Raw genomic sequence first — 9,985 nt, 5'->3', positions numbered from 1 at the left:
ATGCAATAATTACAAAGATATCATATGACAAATCAAGCTGTCCGAAACTGAGGGACAGGAGGTGCTTAACCAAAATTGTAGTTTGTCCATATTTACTTCAATTATGGTACAAAATACATTCATACTATCAAATTAGGATTGTGTTCGATCATGCTCGCGGGATCCAAAGTATTTTTTCATATTCAAAATAATTAATAAATAGGCTCAAAATTAAGAAGATACGTCAATTTTTTAAAGATTTTCAAACTATTCTACTTTTTTAAAAAAGGATGCATATTTCAAGGATGTGTTATTCTACGCAAACATTAGTCTACATAACAGCTTTCTTTTCTACTAATGCACCATCTTGATTGGACCATGATTTCTCAATGTTTCGACTTTGTCCGGTATTGGGTGCTGTCCGGCACTGGGGGATCTCCCCCTATATATTGCTATGTGCGTTTGAAATGCAAATATCAAATGCGGGAACATCAAACGCGGTAAGATTTTTCACAAAGAAGGCGAAGTCAGAGTTTGATTTCATTTGCTTTCTTGGCGGTGATATCGATCATGGTTGCTAAAACTCCTTTGATAACTTTGTATAACCGCATTCGAAGCGCAATTAGAGAAGATTTGCACGTCAAACGCAAACAGCAATATTATTTCCATACTACATAGTTGTATTGCCACCTAGTAGGCCGATTTATAATGCTATGAAGACTCCCATCCAAAATGACAGATTTATTTTCACTCAGTGGTTTTTTTATACGGAAGCACTTATTTTGGACATACAAGATATAAGCGTCAATTTTCGTATTTTCTTACAAAGTAGGCCGAAATCGTATGAATGGGACAAACATTAGTAACTTTTTTGAAATATTTGTTCACACGAACCTGTCAGAACCCCTGACGAACAAAGTGGAACAAGAACCATTCAAAATTGTTGACACGTTCTCAAACCATTTTGTGACATACAAACACCAATCCATTTTCATTTATATAGATTTCATGGAAGGCATCAGATTACTCTGAAGAGAACCATAGATCTTCAAATGTTGAAAGAATAGAAGCATCGGTTTCGGCCAGCTTGACAGAAAATATTCCTGAAAATATATGGAAAATCCTACATGTACTGTAAAAATACCAAATGAAAGCTCTTAATCCATATTATGTATGAAAAATATCGGAATTGAACATAAACTGTATTTTCGAATTGAAAACCTTATTGGGTAATATAAACCACCAGAACCAGTTTCAGCTACATTCTTGACTTCGGTCCCTAAATTGGACAATCACATTGATTTCTTAAGAGAGTAGCTAAATGAGGTATATTGAAGTTAAAATCAATGCTTTCTTCTCCATGCTCTCTCTTACTTCGAGCAAAATAGACCGATATGCCGATAAACAAATTCAAAAAAAAAAGTTAAAATCAAAGGAAGATTGATTAGTTTTTCTTTTATCTTGTGAATCGGTTTGGACGAATAAATGAGGGTAGCTCTCTCGTTTAAATGTAATGTGTTCTACCAAAAACGAAATGTTTCGTGGTATTTTCTGTTTAAAATTATTGTAGTAATGTATTGCATGCAATGTAATATGTGTCAATTATTCGTTCGAATCCTACAACGATGTATCGTCCACTAAGGCTCCAATTAATGCTATTGCAAAAAATAATACTTCTACCCTAGTTCAACTGTAGACTACTCATCTATGACAAATTTTGTTACTTAGTTACTGATACACAATTCGCAAGATAATAAAATACACTGCGGAACACAGTTTTATCTCAAGTACCAAAATACCGCTATTTACTTTATTAAAAGTTGCTGAATCCATTGCCGTTTTCAAAAATAGCTTAACACGTCTAAATTGACACTTATATTGAGCTCTCTAAATTGAAACTTATATTGAACATGAGATGGATGGATATTGGTTATGAAAGGGGTCCGCGTGGTCTGTAGGGATTTGAATTCTAAACTTGTAACCAACTCAGTTATTGGGTCACCAAGTGGCTCGGTAGCTTAGTTGGTAAAGCGCTCGTCTAGCATACAAGAGTCCTGGGTTCGAATCCCAGCCGAGCACGTGGATTTCTTTTTTCATAATTTCACCCATAATTTGTCCATCTTTACAACGCGTAATTAGTTAATTAATTTAACACGTCTAGTTTTTGAGATATTGATTGTTGAAAATGCAAAATTTTACTATTTCAGTTAACTTGTATGCAAGTTTGACAGCTTATATGGCAAAATATTTGCTTAATAATGACAAAAATGCCGTTACAGTTGGATTATTTCTTGGAGAATGAACAGAAAACCCACATGCGCATTCATGCGTAGTAACATGCATAATTTCTCAATCAGGTAGGCCGTGGGATGACTATCATGAATTTTCACACTTTCAATTTTCAAAGAAAGATTAGCTAAGACGCCGTAGATAGTTCTCAGCCATATTATTAGTCATTCGTGTGCTCAGTTGTCTGTATTGTATTTATAAATTGAATGAATGAGGTATGGATGCAATCCGATGTCATTTTAAAAACTCCAAAAACAGTATTGAGAAATGCTACTTTTCGAAGCTGATATTAGTGCTGAAAAGCAGCACTTTTTAGCATTGTTTCTTTCGGTAGAAAAAGTGGGCCGTCAAGTTGTCCATCTCTTGATAAAAAATAGGCTTATTTGCAAACGGAATCGCAAAAATAACTATTTTGATAGTTCAGAAAAGTATTGTATAAGAGAAACGATTAATTTTGTATGAAGACTGCATACTTGTTGAAAAAACGATTTAATCTAAATTTAATCGTACAATTTCAACCAAATTATATCTAAAATGAATGTTCTATTATGCATGCTTGGTGGATTCGATGACAAAAAAGTTCGATAAATCATACTTTCAAATTTATGTACACATCAATAAAATCAGTGTTTTATACAGCTTTGGCGACCTGTAGCTAAAAATTGTGACATGCTGGAAAGTTTCTGAAAACGGCATCAGATTCAGCAACCCCAAATCATAGACACATAATTTAATCTTGAGACACGTAAAAATGTCATTACGCTGTGATATTAGAACGATTTTCTAAAATATTAGAGTTCTTCCGAATCTTGATAATCATAAAAAGCGTGAAAACAAAGCAAATTTGATGCATTTTTTTAAGTTTTCCGTATTTTGTGCATAGTATATTTTATTCCAATAAATTACTTGAAATTCGTTGCCGTAAAATCAATCCGTTTGCTCTACTTTTGCCTTTCTTGGTTGGTGAAGAGTCTTTGATAGGCCACCTAACCAGGGTTGCGCTACCTACATCGTGCTAGAGGAGCTACCTCCTCGGTGCTGACACGATACAGCATTGTCCGCTTGTTCTTTACATGATGACCACGGTCATAGCCATCACAACCATCCACCTCTATCAGAACTTTGGACCTGTAGATCTGGTTCTCAATAGTTTTAGGTTCTTTCGGACATGCCACTATGTTGAGCCGTCATGCGCTAGCGGTGTTCATGAAAATGGTGAAATGGAAATGTAGTGAAGAACAGGATGAACATAGATGACGACGATCAAGCTGTTTATCACCGACCATAGAAGAGTTTAAAAAGGCTATCAACGAGCTGAAGAACTGTAAGGCTGCTGGGAAGCACGAGATCTCGATCGAGCTTCTCAAGCACGGAAGCGAGCAGCTTTACCAGTCGATTCACCGAGAACTTCTGAAGGTATGGGAGGACGAAGAATTGCCCGCCGGCTGGTTGGATGGCCTCATCCGCCCTATCCACAAGAAAGGACACAGATTGGAGTGTGCCAATTACAGAGGAATTACCCTGCTGAATTCGGCGTACAAAATTCTGTCGCGCATCCTGTTTAACAGACTGCGACCGCTCGAGGAGTCCTTCGACAACGGACCAGATGGTTAGCTTGCGAATGATCCTAGACAAATTCCGGGAGTATAACTTGCAGACTCACCATCTGTTTATTGATTTCAAGGCGGCGTACGACTCAGTGAAAAGAAATGAGCTTTGGCAGATAATGTCTGAACATGGTTTGCCGGCGAAACTAATTAGGCTGATACGTGCTACGCTGGATGGTTCGAAATCAAGTGTTCGGATCGCAGACGAGATGTCAACCTCGTTCATGACGTTAGATGGATTGAAGCAGGGAGACGCACTTTCGAATTTACTGTTCAACATTGCACTCGAGGGTGCTATTAGGAGATCTGGCGTGCAGAGAAATGGCACTATTATCACAAAGTCGCACATGCTCCTTGGCTTTGCGGACGATATAGACCTAATTCGAATTGATCGCAGGTCAGTGGAAGAAGCCTCCGTGTCTCTGAAGAGGGAGACAGCGAGGATAGGCCTGACTATTAATTCTACCAAAACGAAGTACATGATTGCAGGTAGAGATAGAGTCAGTCATGGTGGTGTAGGTGCTGAGGTAGTGTTTGGTGGGGATGTGTTTGAAGTTGTTGAAGAATTTGTTTATCTTGGAACACTTGTGACATGTGACAACGACGTTTCCCGCGAAGTGAGAAGACGTATTTCGGCTGCGAATAAGGCCTTTTACGGACTACGTAACCAGCTTAGATCCCGCAGCTTGCAAACGGAAACAAAACACGCCCTGTATAAAACATTGATTCTTCCTGTGGCTCTCTACGGGCACGAAACGTGGACGTTGAAAGAATCAGACCGGAAAGCTCTCGGTGTTTTCGAGCGTAAAGTGCTGCGGACAATACTCGGTGAGAAACTCGAAAATGGCATGTGGCGCAGACGCATGAATCACGAGTTGTATCAAGTGTACAAAGATGCGAATATTATCAATCGTGTAAAATACGGCAGACTTCAGTGGGCTGGCCACTTAGTGTGAATGTCGGAAGAAAGAATTGCGAAAATAATATTCAGCAGGGAACCAGGTAGAGATCGGCGGCTTCGGGGAAGACCACGAATACGCTGGCTGTACGCAGTGAAAGAGGACCTGGCGACCCTAAACGTTCGGGGCAACTGGAAAAGTTTCGCCCAAGACCGACGAAGATGGAGCTCTACAATACGCCCGGCAATGGCGTGACGCTACGCTGTAGTCATCAAGGTATCAAGGTAGGTACCACTCTGGACATTAAAGGTCTTGAAAACTCAAAAATCGTCATATCGTAATCTTCAGATTTCTCCAAGATAACTGAACCGATTTGTATGATTTTTTCAGAGTAGCTCTTTAATACATGGCATTGTATAGCAAATATTTTATTTTTAAAATGGCCGCCAAAGATATTTTATATGGAGAATGTCGGTCCCCCAAGGAACATCGGAATATCTTCAAAACTAAATCACCAATGATTAATATCGACAAGGGTTCTCAAACTAGAAGAGTTTTTTGAGATCTTGTAAAAAAATGGTGCAAAAATATCGAGAAACAAAAAAGTTATCGCGATTTGAATATGTTTTTAGCGGTAAAATATGAAGCTGCCGGTAGAGGGGTTAAGGCCACACAGTACGTCATTATAATCTCCCTATCCATTTGAAGAAGCAAATGTATATCGATGTGAAAAATGTATCGCTGTGTTCTATATATGTTGTGCACAACCCGTTAAATTTTCAGCTTCATCGATTCAATAAAACTCGAGATTTGCTTATGCAAAGTTTTGACGATAATTAGAGTACGATAGTGAGAGTGAAACAATAGATAGGGAACATAACACGATTTCCCGTATTACCATAATCCGACGGAAGAGTGAAAATATACAAATAAATTTGTTTGTTGTTATTTAGCTTCATGTGGGTTCATAGTCTTATAAATTTTTGCAAAAACCCCGGATGAAATCTGCTCAAAATGATAATTATTAATATTAGTACTATATCATTTAATTCCGCTAGAGTTTGTATCCTTTGACAGATACGCGTATCTCGGCCTTAACTGTCAGGCTATCTTCAGTGTCATGTACTAGACTAGATTTAAATATGTATACTACCATAAACTTGAATATGGCAGTGTTACCCATGTTATAAGTATTATTTTAGTTTCTTAGAAATTTCCATATTGACCTTCAACATCTTTGGGCCATCATTAAATCTCTACTAAAATGAATGAAACTTTGACAGAACTGTATTTTATTATAATGATTTTGGCATCTATGCCAGTGATAGAGGTCTAGTAACGGGGTGATGAGTGAAAAATCGCCAAAAAATAACGGATTCTCGATTTTTTATCAGAATACGTAATTCAAAAGCTTTTCTATTCTATTACACTTCTTCCTCCATTACTTCCATATCACTTCCTCCATTACTGGAACATGTTCCAGTAATAGTGGTATTTGCTAGCTTCTGTTCCTATAATAGTGGTTTACGTTGATTTCCCATCAAGACTCACTATTATAGGAACGCACCACTATTTCTGCAAATTTTTGGACACATACTACTATTGAATCAATCACCATACAAAGAAGACATTGGAACAACTCTTATGCAATTTGAACCGCCCAAGTGCATATCCATTCCCACATTCAATCTAATAGGCACACATAGGTCGACCAAATCCAAAAAAGCACAGCTTTATCCCACTGTGCAACATAACCCTATTCGGCTAGCAACTCGCAAAAAAAGCATCATAAACTTAAAAAGAGAAGCGATGTAGCGTCGTAGCTACACGATTTACGCACTCAACTGGGACCATTGATTCTCTCGTAGCGAGAACCGAGCACCAACGGCATTATCGTTATAAGGATTTGCGTTTCCTTGGAATGTGCGTCTCTGCGGTTTCTCTAGGTGCACGACGACGGTTGATGGTGCTGCCGATTCTATCGGGTCGCCTTGGATACACATCTCCCTCCGGTGCTAAGGATAATATGATTATTAAGGGGATGATTTTTATTTCCTTTTCGCTGATCTGTTGAGTTGTCAGCTGAATGTACGCGTCTCTTGCATAGTACTTGAAGGTTCCCCCATACCTTCACGAATTTGTCGCAGCGAGGGTGCTGGAATATCGCCGCCAGCGTATAACAAGATCACCTTTTCGTTATAAAATACCTATAAGTGCAAAGTTCCAAAAAATAGTGTTTCAAGCAAGTAAGCCTGTCAATCAAACGATTGTGTGTCACCATGTAATGCGAGTGTGATGCAATTTGTATAAGAAACGACCTTTAAATTTTTACTTTTTTTTGTCTGAGCAAAGAGTCTGGAAAAAACCTCAACGATATGAAAATCGTAAAATTCGTTTTGGTTTGAGGGAGCTTCAATGAGTGAAGTCTGAATAATGTTAAAGTAGTCTTCAACTCTAAATTGTGACCGCGAGTATGTAAGTGAGCAGGAAGACAAAGTATACGGTTCGTTATAGTATTCAATAGTGTTTTCATTCAGTTTTCGCATTCTTGACTCTGAGAAAGCGGTCGTGGTTTGCGATGAATGTTTCAGTTCAGATTGCCTACTATCATGTTATTCGCATCTTTGGGCCTATGTTTGCCTTTCAGGGAGTCTAACAAAAAAGACAAAGTGTAGAAGATATATATAGAAACCTTCCTCGTTTTGTTCTCTAATTTGGGTTTGTTGGTTGCAATTACATGGATTTCTGGTAACGTTTGCAGATTGTTACACAATGGGCCAATATAGAAAGAGCTGCTAGCTCTATTGTTGTCTGTTGAATAGAAAGGACGAATGTGGAATGACGCAGGGATGTAGACCGGCCTTTTGCAGTATCATGTTTGACATTTTCAGGAATGCCGGAAACGGGCATTGCCAATTTTGGGAGGGATGATTGATATTTAACCAAACAAAACTTTAAAAGAGCATTGTACTTGTAGCGTTTAAATTATATCCAAAATAAGTTTCTATTCCTAAATTTCTAAACTTTTTATAATGCTTGCAAAAAAAACAGAGGAAAAAGAACTTCAGAAGCTAATTGTGTTTCTAAGTACCGAATGATTCTTATTTTTCTAACAAGGGAAGGTCACGATGGTGTTACACGGGGTTTTCAACCGGACTATTTTTGTTAGATTCTACATGTCGAAATATGAAAAACCCCAAAGCCTTTCGGGTGATGGACCAGTGGTGTAGTCAGGAGGGGCTCTGAAAGGGGCAATTTTGTACGTATAACGTAGTAATTTAATCTTAGCTAATTGGAAGTTTGACAAAAATATTATTTTAGTATTTATTGTGATGGTAGAGAACAGAATTGACATTAATGTATATTTAAAAAGTTTTTTTTTTTCCATGCCAAGGGCGCAATCGGGATGAGTTTCTTATTGGTATACTATTCTAATAAAACCAAATTTGTTTTGGTGTCCATATTCCATGTTAGTTACGCCAATGGCATAAAAATACATTATAAACATACAATAATTTCAGTTCTGTTCATTACTATCGTACAAAATACTGAGAAAAATCTTTTTGACAAGTTTTCAATCGACTCAATAATATTATATTCGTACAAAATCGACCCTTTCAGAGCCCCTCCTTGCTACACCACTGGTCCATCACCCGAAAGGCTTTAAGGTTTTTCATATTTCGACATGTAGAATCTAACAAAAATAGTCCGGTTGAAAACCCCGTGTAACACAATCGTGACCTTCGGGGTCATGCACAAATAACGTCACGCTTCAAGGGGGGGAGGTGGTCAAGTCAAGCGTGACAAGCCTTACACAATTTTCGAAGGACTCGTACAAAAAACGTGACAAGGGGGGGGGGAGGTGGTCGAAAAAGTCGAAATTTAGCGTGACATAATTTGTGTACCATCCCTTCCCTTGTAAATAATACACTTTTTGAATACGCTTCAACACAATTAATTTTAGTACCGTCGATGGGGGTAACAATGGGTCTAGGGGGTGAGATTGGGTCAAAACGGAAAAATATGATTTCTGACATATTTCAGCTAATAACGCTGATATTACTAAACATAATGATTCATATGTTAGGGAACATATAATTACACATAATTTATCACAATATATATTTTTAGAAATAGTAGTTTTGGTTTACTATATCAATAAACTTGTATGTTGAAACTAGATAAAATTTACAACAATAAATTTCTCCTGTGCAAAATATCACGCATGTACTTTAACCTCTATCGTTATATTAGTAGAAGGTAGAAATTCTTTTCATTACACTTCACACTAGACCTATTCATATTTTCAAGAATGTCGGGAAATCAACCAGTCAACCAATATTTAGATTTTTCATGTTAAAATGAACTTATGGTCAAAATTTCAATCAATTTGGAGAAAAATTAGGTGTGCTTCAAATCAATTATATATTTTTAGGATAATTTCAGGCTATAAAAAATCATAACTACCGAACGGAACACCAACAATTATTGAAAATACCTCTACACAGTAGTTGATTCAATTCTACGAACTTTTGTCGATTATCATTTTACGATTGGAGCAAGCTTTAACATAGTTTGGTTGAGGTTTGTGCTTCGAGGTTCTTGAAAATCACTATTTTTAGGAAGTGTTCTCTCTAAAAAACATACCTGTATGAAAATTTGGGATTTTTATCTTCCAGAACATGATAACTACACATATCTATAACTCAATCCCGTTGAAAGTTACAAGTTATCTTACGAAAATAAATTGTAAAAAATAGTAACTTGGGAAGCACATATGTGAATCCGCTGTGGGGGAGCAAAGAGCACCATCGTGGACTTTGTGGAATGTAAAAAATGAACACGTTAGCACAGCTTTTTCTCAGTCGATGATGATGATTGTTTTCAAATCTTTCTGAATCGTCAATGAAATGCGATCAAAACAATCATCAATCGGAAAGAAAAAGCAATGCTAACTTGTACAATTCATTCATTCGTCGGTACATGTGTCATGCGTGATTTAACTTACATCAGGTTGCGATGCAGTGCTCGATCTTTGGGCATTTTTTGTAATTTATTGCCTTAGGTAACATGTAAGCTGTTAATGGTTAATGAATTCATAGCTTTACAATGTTCTATTCCCATTGACTATGGTCTGAAAAAGTAATGTCAATGTGTGTTTTTTGTACCATATATATTCAAAAAATTGTGATTTCAGGGTACTGCGGAAAA

The 9,985-nt window shown here is 37.3% G+C and overlaps 1 non-coding gene across 1 annotated transcript; it reads left to right on the top strand.

Annotated features, from left to right (window-relative positions):
• Positions 1-1,986: 1,986 nt before the first annotated feature.
• Positions 1,987-2,058, top strand: Trnaa-agc. Its single transcript has one exon. It is a non-coding gene; the product is annotated as a tRNA-Ala (tRNA).
• Positions 2,059-9,985: the final 7,927 nt, after the last annotated feature.

The sequence above is a fragment of the Aedes aegypti genome, chromosome 2 (genome assembly GCF_002204515.2).
Source record: "Aedes aegypti strain LVP_AGWG chromosome 2, AaegL5.0 Primary Assembly, whole genome shotgun sequence".
Classification (NCBI taxonomy): Eukaryota; Metazoa; Arthropoda; class Insecta; order Diptera; family Culicidae; genus Aedes; species Aedes aegypti.
Note: the sequence above shows the minus strand (reverse complement) of the source record. Positions and strands in the feature narration are given on the sequence as shown.